The sequence below is a fragment of the Balaenoptera musculus genome, chromosome 5 (assembly GCF_009873245.2).
Source record: "Balaenoptera musculus isolate JJ_BM4_2016_0621 chromosome 5, mBalMus1.pri.v3, whole genome shotgun sequence".
NCBI lineage: Eukaryota > Metazoa > Chordata > Mammalia > Artiodactyla > Balaenopteridae > Balaenoptera > Balaenoptera musculus.
Genome location: NC_045789.1, coordinates 114,838,428 through 114,852,975, shown reverse-complemented (window position 1 = coordinate 114,852,975; position 14,548 = coordinate 114,838,428). Strand labels below are relative to the sequence as shown.

The 14,548-nt window shown below is 39.7% G+C and overlaps 1 protein-coding gene across 2 annotated transcripts in view; it reads left to right on the top strand.

The window, feature by feature from the left end:
* LOC118895758 (bifunctional heparan sulfate N-deacetylase/N-sulfotransferase 4) overlaps positions 1 to 14,548 on the top strand; it is a 235,915-nt gene that overhangs the window by 188,532 nt on the left and 32,835 nt on the right. The gene's annotated exons all lie outside the window — the stretch shown is intronic.

Below are 14,548 nucleotides of genomic sequence, written 5' to 3'. Positions count from 1 at the left end.
ACCATATGTTTATTGAGCATCTACTATGTATAAGGCAAGGCTAGTTGCTCTTGAGAATGCAAAGAAGAAAAAAATGCAATATTTTCTCTCAAAGTCAGCAGAACATTTCCTTGTTATTCTTATTCACTGCTATATATTTCAAAATGTGTTTTAAAACTGCTACAGTAAGTCATACTTTATTTTGATGATTTATTCAGCAGCTTGACCAGCTATATGTTTGGTGTATATATTAAGTAGATGAATAAATAGATAAAGACATAGTTCTTGTAGTGTATATAGTCACACCACGTAGATGTTGAATTTCATAAAGGCAAAGCTTTGTCTCCCATAAGTGGTAGTTACTCAGAAGTGCGCACATACTTATAAAATTGATAAATCATTGATAGTAAATCAATTCTTTTTTCACACATGTTTATTTATAAGATATCTATAATTCATGGTTACAGTAACAATGAAAAGTAAGCAACTTAACAAATGTGGCAGACAGATGATCAAAAATGAGTCAATGGCCCCAAGCTCTACTCTTTCTTTTCCTTCATAAAAAAAAAATGCTTTTTTTATGAAGAATTTGTATTTCTTAATATTGTGTGAGTTTTTTTAAAATAAAGAATTGTATTTATTGATATTTTTGGTATCAGTGACACTGTTCATTTTGTTAGGGAATGAATATAATCAAAGACATGCCAGCTCCAATAAGATTTGGTTAATATGATGATTTTATTTTATTTTATTTTACTTTATTTGTTTTTTATTAATTTTTATTGGAGTATAGTTGCTTTACAATGTTGTGTTAGTTTCTTGCTGTACAGCAAAGTGAATCAGTCATACATATACATATATCCACTCTTTTTTAGATTTCCTTCCCGTTTAGGTCACCACAGAGCATTGAGTAGAGTTAGAGTTCCCTGTGCTGTGCAGTAGGTTCTCATTATGATGATTTTAAATATGATGATCTAATGCTTGTTAAATATGAAATACTGTGCTAGTTGATTGGGGGTATAAATGAAAATTAGAATGAGAAAGTAGAATTATTCCTTGAGAAACTACGTTACTTTGGAAGACATGAGAACATATACATACACAAATAAAACATTTGTGAGTGTGACTATTTTAATTTTTTTTTTTTAATTAATAGCTACTTTATTTATTTATTTAATTTATTTTTGGCTGTGTTGGGTCTTCGTTTCTGCGCGAGGGCTTTCTCCAGTTGCGGCAAGTGGGGGCCACTCTTCATCGCGGTGCGCGGGCCTCTCACTATCGCGGCCTCTCCTGTTGCGGAGCACAGGCTCCAGACGCGCAGGCTCAGTAATCGTGGCTCACGGGCCCAGTTGCTCCGCGGCACGTGGGATCCTCCCAGACCAGGGCCCGAACCCGTATTCTCTGCATTGGCAGGCAGACTCTCAACCACTGCGCCACCAGGGAAGCCCAGACTATTTTAATTTTGAATAGCATCATAGAGGTAAATTCCTAGGGAGTTCTTAATAAATGACACAATTAATCAGAAGAGGCTTCAGAGAGTTCACAGATTTTTGTTATTGTTGTCATATATATGTCTATTATCAAAACAACTTATTATAAGAGTATTTAAGTAACACTCAAGAGTAAATGTTTACTAAAAGACTCCTGTTTTATCACATGAATTATATCCTTTATATGGTTTCCTTTTTTAAATTTATTCATTTTATTTATTCTTTTTTTTTTTTCTTTCTTTCTTTTTGGCTGTGTCGCGTCTTCATTGTGATGTGTGGGCTTCTCACTGTGGAGGCTTCTCTTGTTGCGGAGCACGGGCTCTAGGTGTGCGGGCTTCAGTAGTTGTGACACGTGTGCTCAGTAGTTGTGGTACACGGGCTTAGTTGATCCACGGCATGTGGGATCTTCCCGGACCAGGGCTCGAACCCGTGTCCCCCGCATTGGCAGGCGGATTCTTAACCACTGCGCCACCAGGGAAGCCCTATATGGTTTCTTTTGACTGAAAAATAAAGTTGCAAACATTTCCCATTAACAAAAGTGCCATAGAGCTTCCCTGGTGGCGCAGTGGTTGAGAATCTGCCTACTAATGCAGGGGACACGGGTTCGAGCCCTGGTCTGGGAAGATCCCACATGCCGCGGAGCAACTGGGCCCGTGAGCCACAACTACTGAGCCTGCGCATCTGGAGCTTGTGCTCCACAACAAGAGAGGCCGCGACAGTGAGAGGCCCGCGCACCGCGATGAAGAGTGGCCCCCGCTCGCCGCAACTAGAGAAAGCCCTCGCACAGAAACGAAGACCCAACACAGCCAAAAATAAAAAAAAAATTTAAAAAAAATGCCATATATTCTCAAATATATATAAGAAAGAAAACAAGGAATAGAAAGCAAAATAGCAGTTAAGTTGAACAGGGAATTATTCACATACATGAGATTTTGAGAACAGTAGACTTACTGAAGCAAATCTGATAAACTTTGCCAGTCATAAAGGGTGTCAGAAAACTGCAAATGATCAAGTAAAGATAAAGTGCATAATACTTTTGAGTTCCTTTCCCTGGTGGTTTTCTCCTCTTCTCATATTTGTATTTATAACATCAAGTAAAACAGCTAAAGGCGTTATCATCGTGTCCTTTATACAACATGAATTTAATTTTACAAAAAACACTTAAGCATAACCAACACTAATTAAATGTTTTATAGTCCATTCATCACAACCCTACAGAGTTAGGATCGATTAATATTATGTGTCTCTGCCATTGCTATACATTCTCTAAATTAAATGTCGCAGGTACTTTATTGTATTTATAAACATGCCTTTTTATTTAGTGCATTTCACTTTTAAAAAGTTATTTTTCCTTAGATTTTCAATTCACACTTTTTTATTACCACAAATAAAAAGAAAACGTGCAAAATGATAATCTTAACATCTATTTAATTTCCTTTGGTTCCTTATGTAAATTTTCATTAGCACCAACTACCATATATGTGAAAACTGCTTTGTCACCTAATTAAAAAGTGCAATATGAATATCTGTCAATGGACAGCATGGTAAGTACAATGCAGAATGTATGTGCTCCCTTCACTGGAAGTGGAGTCTTTTGGAGTTATTTAACATGAGAGTATGTGCTGAGGACACACACGGACCTCTATCCCTAGAGTACGTCCTCCTCAGTATAGCTCCTGGTGTGTAAGATTCTTAAAATTATACTCATGGGTTTCTGTTAATTCATGTCCCTTTTTGTTTGGGTAGAATAATCACTACAAAGCATAAAAGAATAAGGTTTCCTCTTTTTTTTTTTTTTTTAACTCTTATTATAGAAACCAAAACCACAACATGGAGGCAGTTGGAAGGTCAGATTCTTGCACATTCACTAATCAATGCTTTTAAGCTCTCAAGCTGTCAGGTTACCTCAGTCTCAATCTTCAGTCAGTCACTCCAGAGTCTCACTATCAGTAAACATGCCAAGCGTGATGTGGATTCCTGCTTGCCCGTGTGACCAAGAGTACGCTCAAAGAGCTGCAGTTTCTCTCTTTCCAGGCCAGTGTCTCCAGGATTAAAGAAGCAGGGAAGTAAAGCCACAGTGTGCTGACCTTAGGGAGTTAGCACCTTAGTTGATTCTAGCTGTGAAATCATCCAACTCCAGCTTAGAGATGATGAGATTTGAATGTCTGTGACATAAACAAATCACAAGGTCTAGTGACATACACACTGTAGATTCTATTAGTTTGTGTCTATTGAAGGAATGCTGACGTGGAGAGTTACAGATTGTAAGAGCAGGAGAAGTTAGGGACATCTAGACCAACTTACTCATTTTAGACACCTAAGGAGGTGAAATGTCTTGTTCTAAGTCACGTGGCTTATTAGGGACAAGTCAGGACTAAAGCTCAAGTTGCCTTATTTCTAATCCAGTGTAGTCCCAACCACACCAAGATGGTAGTTTGACATTTAGAAAAATAAATCTACTTCCACCATCGACTGTCTGTGTAGAATGAAATATCAGGAATACCTTGTGACTTCTGAAGAATCTGATGGGGTATTCAGTGTGAGTTTTTGCAACCTATGCTTCTGAAGTACCTACATAATAAAAAGAAAGGTCTTTGCCTTCATGTAATTTACAAACCATAATAGTGTCTGGTTATGTGAACAAAATGACATCAAAAATTTGTCTTCATATTTTTTCCTCTCTTTTCCACTCTATACCTTATTTATTCCTCCATTATTGCACTTACCTTATGGTATTGCAGACACTTGTGCTTGTCATACACCAGCTCATGCAAACCTTAAGGAGTGAGACTGTGTTTATTCATTCATGTTTGCAACCTAGAATCTAGCATAGTACCATAGCTACTGTCATTAAAATCTCACGAATGGAGAAGCAAAAGCAGAGGGATGTGTGTGCACAAGGAACAGTAACAGTGGCACATTTGTTTCCTGGGGAAGAGTAGGCATGTAATGGGACATAACCTTGAGGAGTACATACAAGCCAGTCAGGAAAGCTTTGAGAACTACCAGAGCAATTTGGGTTTGATAGGCAACAAGGAGCAACTATCTGTGTGTTCTGAAGATGAGAGTGAAATAATTTTTTTAAGTGTTGGCCAAAAAGATTATACCAGAAGCTTTTATTTCCATGACAGGTAAGAACAGGGAGGAGCTAAAGTTAGGATAATAATCTAGCTATGAGAGAGGGAAGCCTTAAATAGTTTCATGGCTGTGGAAAAAAGCGAGACCTTCCGAGAAGTGTTAGAAATTGTTTGTGGGTGAGATGCTGAGATTAAAGGAACTCTGATACGTAAGTAATTACCCCCACAGCTGGGGAAATAAGAGTTCTATAATTTCATATTCTTCACTTCCATTTTTTCCTCCTTTAGCCTATTCCAGTGAAATAGCCAGAATGGTTTTTATCACTTCACAGAGTCAGAGCAGAGGTACAGACTTCATCATCAACTGACATATTTTTCCTAATCACCATGTGGTTACATTTCTCTTCTTAACTCAGAATAGTATTTAAACCTTTCAGGAATGCTTCCCAAATACTCAGGTAATTCCTCACAATTTTAATTCTTTAATTTACAAGAAAGCACTTTACTGTTTTGATTACACAAGGCTGTCAGACATTCTGACATCCAGAAATGGTGACATAAGTCATGGATTTTCCTTTTCCCATCAATCAGTTGCAAATATAATCTTGTCAGGTGTCAAATTCTCCACACAAGTAACTTACTGAGGTTTTGTTATGGAAAAACTACTTGCAGGTAGCTCATAAAATAAAATAAAATAAAATAAAATAAAATGTAAATTGTTATAATACTTTCATACTTTATGAATCAAAATCATCATAAAATAAGTATATTTTGAACCCCTAATCCAAGTATAACAATAAAAAACTGAATTTTTTGTGTGTGCCCTACAGAAATGTCTGATAACTTTAATGTCATACTAAAAATGTCATACTATGATTGAATACATTATATGAGACCAACCTATTAATAAGAGTTTAAAAATACAGTTTCTTTCATTGAGTTGGTTATCCAGATTCCCTGACAGGATATTCTTAAAACAGTAAGTAATAATATAAGGTATTGTATGTGAGAGTGTGCAGTTATCTGTTTGAAGATACTCAGAGCTACAGAGTAAACTTGTCACCTTCTCCTGGGGTCAGTTTTACTTTTGAGATTATTTCATGGGAAAATACAAATAGTATACATTTATTGAAATAAAGGTGGTGTAATATGGTGAAGAATGCATAGGGGTTTAGGATAAATCAGAGGTAGTTTGTGCTTAGAGCAACTCTTGTGGCACTATTACCCTGGATCCACACATGAACCACAGGCCCCTTTTACCCACTTCCACCCCCAGAGGTTGGCATTTATGTGCCTCTGTAATCAGAGTACTTTGGTAGAAAAGTCCGAGTATGAATCAGACTATCAAGTGCTACAGGAGTTCTGTGGAGAGAGCATTCATTACGGATCAGTGCACGCAGAAAGGAAAGGTGTTTCCAAGGAGCTGAAGGACTCCCTAGCTTACATGGTGTGCAGGTAGAGTGGAGTCTTTGTAAGGATGGTGTGTGTCTCAGAGTTTCTCCATACGGATTTGCTGATTGAAACACTGAGAATACATATCCCTAACCTATTAAAATTCCTCATCGGTGTACGTGGATTGTATTAAGCTTAAATGACATTGAGAGACAAAAAACTGAAAGTCACTGTATAATGCAGATTTGGAAAAGGATTTTGTTTAAAGACATGTACATGGCAAAATTAATAAGCAGAAGAAAATTTAAAACAACACATCCAGATAGTAGGAAGCAGAAGAATTTAAAAAGAAAAACAAAAGCACCTTTCGTAGCGTTCTCCATTAAACAGTGAGGTCAGAACAGCAGAAAACAAGCAGGGGGAATAGAATGAAAACCAGTAACCTGGAAATGTTTCTAATTAACAAAATAATCCTTCTACCACGAGCACTGGGCGTTTTTAATGTTTCAACTATTAAGGTCTAGAGATCTCCTCGTTATCTGGAAAAGGCACATGACTTGAGAGGGGATAATCAGTCTAACTTATAATTCCATGGTGTTCTTCTCAGGGAAAGATGTGTAGAAGCAGTGAGCAGAGCAGATTCTTAGTAGAGAAAAGGCAGGTAGGTTGGAATAACCAGATCTAATGAGAACCAAAGTTATCTTCATGTCTTCTATAAAAATATGAACTTCAGGATAAGGTCAGTAGTGTGATTTTTTTTTTTTTTTTAGTATGTGTTTTTAGCTTGATTGTGAATTTGAAATTTTTACTTAGAGAGGGAAGATCTGAGTGCTCATACCCTTCTACGTAATATGATGTCATCAGAATTTACTGCCCTTACGAAGTCTGGTTCATAACCTCAGGGAATCTCCTGTCCACTTTGCTGATGTCTGCTTAAAAGTAAATCTGCCTCACCTCATCATATATTCCATGTACAAAAACCACTTGCATCCCCTTTACCTGTGTGAGAGCTAGTTACATGCATTTTCACTACACTGACACTGTTATCATATACACTGCCTAAAGCCGTTTTAACTGAGAATATTTTCAAAGTTTCAATATATCTATAATGCTAGATACTAAAAACAGTAAATTACTTTGTGTAACAGTTTCAGATATATGGGGAACAATCAGATAGGGATATAATTGCTTTGTAACTTTCTGACCTTTAGAATTAAAACCGTAACAATGGAGCAAAGTATGAAAGTGCATGCAAATGTATCCTTTTTTTTCATAATCATTGCAGGATCCTCTCTCTCTCCCTTTCTGTCTCATACACACACACACAAACACACACACACACACACACACACAATTTAACTGCAGACACAATCCCAGCTTTGGATTTCAAATCTGAAACTAATGTGCTGTGTCACCTTCAGCACGACCTAAATAAAACACCTTGCATCTCAGCTTCCTCAACTATAAAGAAAGGATAATAATATCTGTCTTGCCAGGTTGCTTTGAGGATTAGAAATAATCTTTGTCAAGCAAGTGCCTGGAATATAGAAGGTGATCAATAAAACTTAGATATTATGTTAGCTGTTATTCAGACCATATAAGGAAAGTCAGAGTAGGAAAAGTCTAAACAAACATTTTCAGAATATAAAATAGGAAATGCAAACATCCTGTTATTAAAGTTGTGATTAAACAGATACAAGGGAAAACATGCTAAGAAGAGACATAAAAGACGAAATATGGGCACCTGGATAGCCCTAAAAGAGCATAAAATAGAAGGAGTGCAGTTTTAAAAAAAGTCTGCCTAGGGACTTCCCTGGTGGTGCAGTGGTTAAGAATCCGCCTGCCAGTGCAGGGGGCATGGGTTCAAACTCTGGTCCGGGAAGATCCCACATGCCGCAGAGCAACTAAGCCCGTGCACCACGACAACTGAAACCCACGCGCCTATAGCCTGTGCTCTGCAACAAGAGAAGACACCACAATGAGAAGCCCGCACACCACAACGAAGAGTAGCCCCCACGCACCGCAACTAGAGAAAGCCTGTGTGCAGCAACAAAGACCCAGTGCAGCCAAAAATTAATTAATTAATTAATTAATTTTTTTAAAAAAGTCTGCCTAAATTGACGTATACAAATGTCACCGATTGTGAGATACCTACTGGAAAAACTGAAGTAATGTAAATTGAATAGTTAATAATAAAAACATTTGGAACAGCAAGTATTATAACATCTTAGCATCCAGGTAATTTTATTTGATAGTTTACTCCTATCAGTATAACTTGGGAAAGTACAACTAAAATAACTAGTGTCTTTGTCTACCAAAACAAGTGTTTATCCATGTTCAGTGTGTTAAAGTCAAAGGAAACTCTTTCCAAATCTTATCAATCTGCCTATTTCCATGAAAGTTTTTTTTTTTTTTTCGGTGCATTGGGTCTTCGTTCCTGCACGTGGGCTTTCTCTAGTTGCGGCGAGTGGGAGCTACTCTTCGTTGTGGAGCCCTGGATCTAGGCACGCAGGATTCAGTAGTTGCAGCACGTGAGCTCAGTAGTTGCAGCACGTGGGCCTTAGAGCATGTGGGCTTCGGTAGTTGTGGCGCAGGGCTCAGTAGCTGTGGCTCACGGGCTTAGTTGCTCCACGGCATGTGGGATCTTCCTGGACTAGTGATCGAACCCCTGTCCCCTGCATTGGCAGGTGGATTCTTAACCACTGCACCACCAGGGAAGTCCTGTGAGAGTTTTATTTCGCCAGTTTTGCATGCAGAAATTTGAATGGCAAAAACATGTGTATTGCAATAAAGAATAAAATTGGTCTAGTTGAACCTACAGAATGAAGAGAGGTCTCACAAAAGGCTTTGACTTTCAACAGTGGCACTGAATAATTGATCAGTTTGCTCATCCACTTTGCTGAGCATAAAGAAACCATTTGAGCAAATGAACTGAACACCTACTCTGAGATTTTTTCTTTGTTGAGTTATATATAGGGAATAGGTAATGGAAACTGCTTTCCTATTGCTTAATATCTAAAATACAGTTGAAAAGCAAAATTCTTTGCAAATGAAGCAGTTAAATGATAATATGAGGAAAATAATTTTTAAGTTCTAAAGTGATGGTGTGAGTAAATGGCAAGACCTAGCTTCTGGGACCACCATGAAGGACATCACTGGCAACTGTGAATAATTTTTTTGTGGATGTTTGAGAAGTAAAATATCTACACAGTTCATATTATGTTAGTTTTTAAACATATATCAAAATCTGCCTATGCTTGTTACTAAATGTTTATGGTGCCTGTCCCAAGGCAGTTAATCGATCCTTCAGTCCATAATTATCAAGCACGTCTTATGTATTAGATTGTAGCAATCAAGAAGACAGAGGTCGGGCTTCCCTGGTGGTGCAGTGGTTAAGAATCCACCTGCCAATGCAGGGGACACGGGTTTGAGCCCTGATCCAGGAGGATCCCATATGCCACGGAGCAACTGAGCCGGTGTGCCGCAACTACTGAGCCTGCGCTCTAGAGCCCGCGAGCCACAACTACTGAGCCCACGTGCCACAACTACTGAAGCCTGCGTGTCTGGAGCCCGTGCTCCCCAACGAGAAACCACCACAATGAGAAGCGCAATCGCCACAACTAGAGAAAGCCCATGAGCAGCAATGAAGACCCAAAGCAGCCTAAATAAATAAATAAATAAATAAATAAATAAATAAATAAATAAAATCTATTAAAAAAAAAAAAGACAAGAGGTCTTCTCTTCAGAGCACTTACATTCTAGTTGAATATAATTATTATAGATACAACTATACTCTTAGTTTTCATATTATATACTATTACTAGAAACACATCCTTGAATAAAATAATTTCAGGTACTGAAATGCAGTGAAGAAAATGCGGCAGGAGGCTGTTACAGAGAGACAGGAATGAGAGGAAGTGCTTTGGCTCCACTCACCAGGGAAGGCATCTCATGTGGGGTGATATGTGAATTGAGCCCTGAAGGACGACAAGCGCTAAAACAATGAATTGGATGAGTTGCAGCAACCATATAGCCAGAATACCCAGAAATCAACTGGATTAGGGGTACATAGGAGTCTTCGGGTCGTCTGGTAAGACAGCCCATAGCTTCCGGTTTGCCTGAAACGGGTCGTCTGGTAAGACAGCCCATAGCTTCCGGTTTGCCTGAAACGGGTCGTCTGGTAAGACAGCCCATAGCTTCCGGTTTGCCTGAAACGGGTCGTCTGGTAAGACAGCCCATAGCTTCCGGTTTGCCTGAAGAAACTCCAAGCCATTTCCAAATCGGGTATCCCAGAAGTCTAGCCATCTGGCTGTGAGGAGGGGCACCTCAGGTGCTGGTGCTTCTGACAAGCACCAGGAAGTCAGCTCTTATCTTGCAGATGGATATCTGCAAGAAGCCAATCCATCAGCAAGAGTAATCTCTTTCTGCTGCTCCAACTGCCTAACTAATCTAGGCAAAGGAAAGAAAAAAGTTAATGTGGGATTACAGAATAAGCACTTTCTTTTACAGAGCACGATTTAATCATTTTAAATATATTAACTCATTTAATATATTTATGCAATATACTTATATTTATGCATATATAGACCTATATGCAAGGTAGATAATATCAATCATTATTTTTTTGGTAGGAATCTGAGGTCCAGAGAGTTTAGGAAAATTCCTTAAGACACAGACAGTCTCCCTCCTGAGCTCACTCTCTTAGCAACTGGGCTGTGCTGCCCCTGCAAAATAAATAGGGAAGGTTCATGGCGGATATTAGCTTCAGCAGGAAGAACTGGCAAGATTTTGACTGTATTGTGGGGGAAAAAATAAGAGCATTGCACAGAAAGATAAATAATTCAAAGATTCAGGTGCAGGTATATCTATAGTAGTGAATACAGTAGAACTGAAGCTTTAGGTTGGTGTTGGCAGTTGTTAATTCAGAGTAGTGCTACTCAAAGTGTGGTCCACGAACAGGCTTGAATTATTTGTTGCTGATTCGCCATGAGACAAGAAGTTTGTGCCAACATATAAACAATCTATACCACTAAGCAGCTGGTTGCATCATCCGGAATCTTCTTTTTTTCCTGTAGCAGGATGTTCTTGTTTAAGCATGCCGTTCAGTAATTCACATTCTGACACATGTTTTTTTTTTTACCTTCTCGCAAAGTGCTTTGAAACACATTGAGTGAGAGTATAGGCAATGTTGCTATAATGATGACATTCCAAAACTACACTGGCTAAATAAAGTAGAAATGTATTTCCCCCTCATACAACTGTCTAAAAATGGGCAAGCAGTCTACAAGAGTTAGATAGCTCTGTTCCACATGATTATCCAGGGCCCCAGGTTGGCAGGTGTTCGACATATGTATGGCTTCCACCTCTGAGCCCAAGGCACATGCTGCAATTGTAGCCATTTTACAGCTGGCAGTAAGTAGGAAAGGAAAAATCTAGGGAGAGCAACTTTATCCTTAAGAAGATACTTTACGTCCTTTTGGCTCACTTTCCTTAAACTGAAATGATTCATAGGAAGAAAGCTAAATTCAAGAGACACTGTGAAATATAGTCTGTAGCTGAGAACCCAGAGACTGAACAAGAGGATACTCTGTTACTGAAGGAAGAAAAGGAGACAAGATAGTTTAGCCTTCTGTGCTCTAGTGAAAATTACGTTTAGAGAGTTAAGCTGAAACTAGACCATAGAGGATTGGCGATTGAACACTGAATAAAAGATTGCAGAAAACAGAGACACCAGTAAAAATAAAATAAAATTTCATTTTTATGTAAAATAAAGAATGTTGAGTTTATCGGCTTGTAATTAACTCCTTTTATCACAGTTTCTATAGATGAATTCATCAAGAAATCCAAGATGTATAGCCTAACCTTTTGCAAGGCTAATTCTCACACAATGCATACATAACTGGTCTCTTTATATTGCACTCTGTTCTTCTTCCAACGGAAGATGGTAATGGAAAATGCACTGGGATCAATTCTGAGGTAGGGCTCTGGTTCAATGATTTATTGAGGAAACGGTTTCAGGAAAAGCTTGTAAGGGAAAATGTAGAACAGGAAAAAGCAGAGCATGGATGTGGTCATAGGAAAAGTCTGGATCCTTGACTGGATCTGCAGGGAGAGAGCTAATTACACAAGTTGTCTCACCTTGAAGCAAGCTGGTCAGGCTTTTACACCCCTGTATCAGTCAGTCACTGGACACGGGCCACCTCTGGAGTGTCGGGCGGGGATGCACAACTTCCTGTCAGGTAGCTCCTATTGGCCAAGGGCAATACTCAATCTCCCCAGCTGGGGGCGGAAGTGTGGTGGGAATGGGGATAAGGTGTTGCATTGGCCAGAGATAGGGATTTTCCTTCAGTGGAGGAAAGAGCACTCAGTCTGCCACACACCCCTGTCCATACCCTGTACCATATAGCTATACTTGCTTCTCATATTGCACTGATTCACCCAGGAACAACTTTTCCACAATCGTGAGCATTATTCCTGGGGAAACCTATAAGAGGAAGGTCATTAGGAGAAACTGCAACCTTGTTGCTGCAGTTGGCGCCAAAGCTGAAACCAGTGCACAGTTTCTCCCACCTCTATCCCCTATTCTGGATTTCCCCCACCTGTGGTTAGCACTTCCGCTGGTCTAGATGGCTGGCCTTGTGGGTCAGGTACAGTCTCAGGACCAACTGCAGTAGCAACAGTTCTAGTTTGTCTCACTAATTCTTTTCTTGTAAATTTCCCTAGGAATTATGACAGAGGAAGGCTGTGCCTGGATAAAGATAACTTAATTTGTGAAGCAAGGGGTGTACTATGGTAGACTCTGATCTGGTGCCCAGCCCAACCCTAATCAGGCTGTGGTGGCTCTGCTTTCTCAATTATTAAAATTGGGCGTGGAAGTATCAACAAGTAACCTAGTGAATTATTTGAGTGCCAAAGATATTTCTCCCTGTATAATAGCTGTTCTACATCTCATGATGATCAGAGTCAATTGTCCCTATCAGGATGGTAACTCATTTGCATGCCTGATGGTCTACTGGCACAAGAAATCCAAAGTGAATGGGTACAAACTGCAACTTTTAGTGTGGCGATCCTCCTCCTGGGCCTCCTGGTGGAAGCATCTCTCCTCTGGGAACCAGAACTCCGAGACCAATAGACCTTAAAGTTGTGGAGATGGAAAGCACAAATTCTCTAATTAAGCCATTAGAAATGATGGTGAATGGGTCCACTCCTACATCTACTCCTTAATTCCTAGACACAGCTACACTACCTTTTGGAGACACAGCACCAACCAATAGCTTTTGATTTAAGAAGTACAGTGTATCTCCAAGCTGGTACTTCAACTGTATCTTTCATGCAGTCTTTCACCACTCTATCAGGCCAGCAGGTCTGGATAGTGAGGCGTGATGGGACCAGTGACTCCCAAGGGCATAAGCCTACTATCACACTTCCTTTGTCAAGAGTGGTCCCTTTACCTGAAGCAATATTATGTGAGATACCATGTCAATGAGTCAGACACTCCATGAGGCCTTGCATAGTGATGATGGCTAAGGCTATGTAAGCAGAGAAGGTAAATTCATACTCTGAATATGTGTCAGATGGGATCAGGATGAGTCACTGCCCTTTTAAGGATGGAAGTGTCCAACATAATCAATTTTCTACTAAGTGGTAGGAGAGTGCTATTTCTGGGACTTAGAACTGGCCTCTGTTACTGACAGGTCAGGTATTCAGCAGCAGCTGTAACTAAAGCAGACTTGGGGGAAGGAAGCCCAGGAATGGCTTCTGTCTTGCGACCACAGCTTCTCCATTCATAAGCCCATTGCTTCAGCACTGGGTTGGCTGAGAACAGAGGTTACATGACATGTGGGAATGCTGGGAACTGGCTAAATCATCTGACTGCTTGGTTGTTCAGCAGTTCTACATTGGATACTCTCTGGTGTACATCAATGGGCAATACAAAGATTATCACACGTTTTGGTCACTATCACAGGTCCATCCACCTGCCTCTTCCCTAGAACTTAGTAGCCCTAATATTCCTGTCTTGCTCCTTTAAGTTCCTTGGCTAACCCATTCATCACTGCTTATTAGTCCGCTATACCCTTACCTTGGGCTACTAGTCTATTTGCAAAAATGTGGATGGCCAAAGACACTGTCCAGAAGTCTGCCAACTGGACACTTTCCCTTAACGATTTGTTTTTAGGAACCTCCCTGAATGGGCCTGTAGGGCAGCTGCAGTCCAGTTTAGGCTTCTACCAACATATGGGTCAGCCTATCTACAAACCAAGCTAGGGTTTCCGCCTCTCCATCAGCAGGTTATAGAGGACCTTCCATGAAACTATAAGAATGAGCTGATATAGAGACATGAGTGGAACAGTGATAGGTGACATGGGGTCTGGGCACTTGTTTATAAAGTTAACTTATAGCCTTTGTATCTTCTTGAAATCAGTTCTGGAGGTACCACCCCATCTTACAATGAATTGCTACTGGGTACACTTGAACTTATGACTTGGTTGGTCTGTCAATACTCAGCTTATGATGGCCAATTAATGGCCACATGATCACTTTGAAAATCCATGACAAGCATTATCTCTTCCAGGGCCCAGCAACACCTTGCTGCAGAACCTTAGGGGAGTA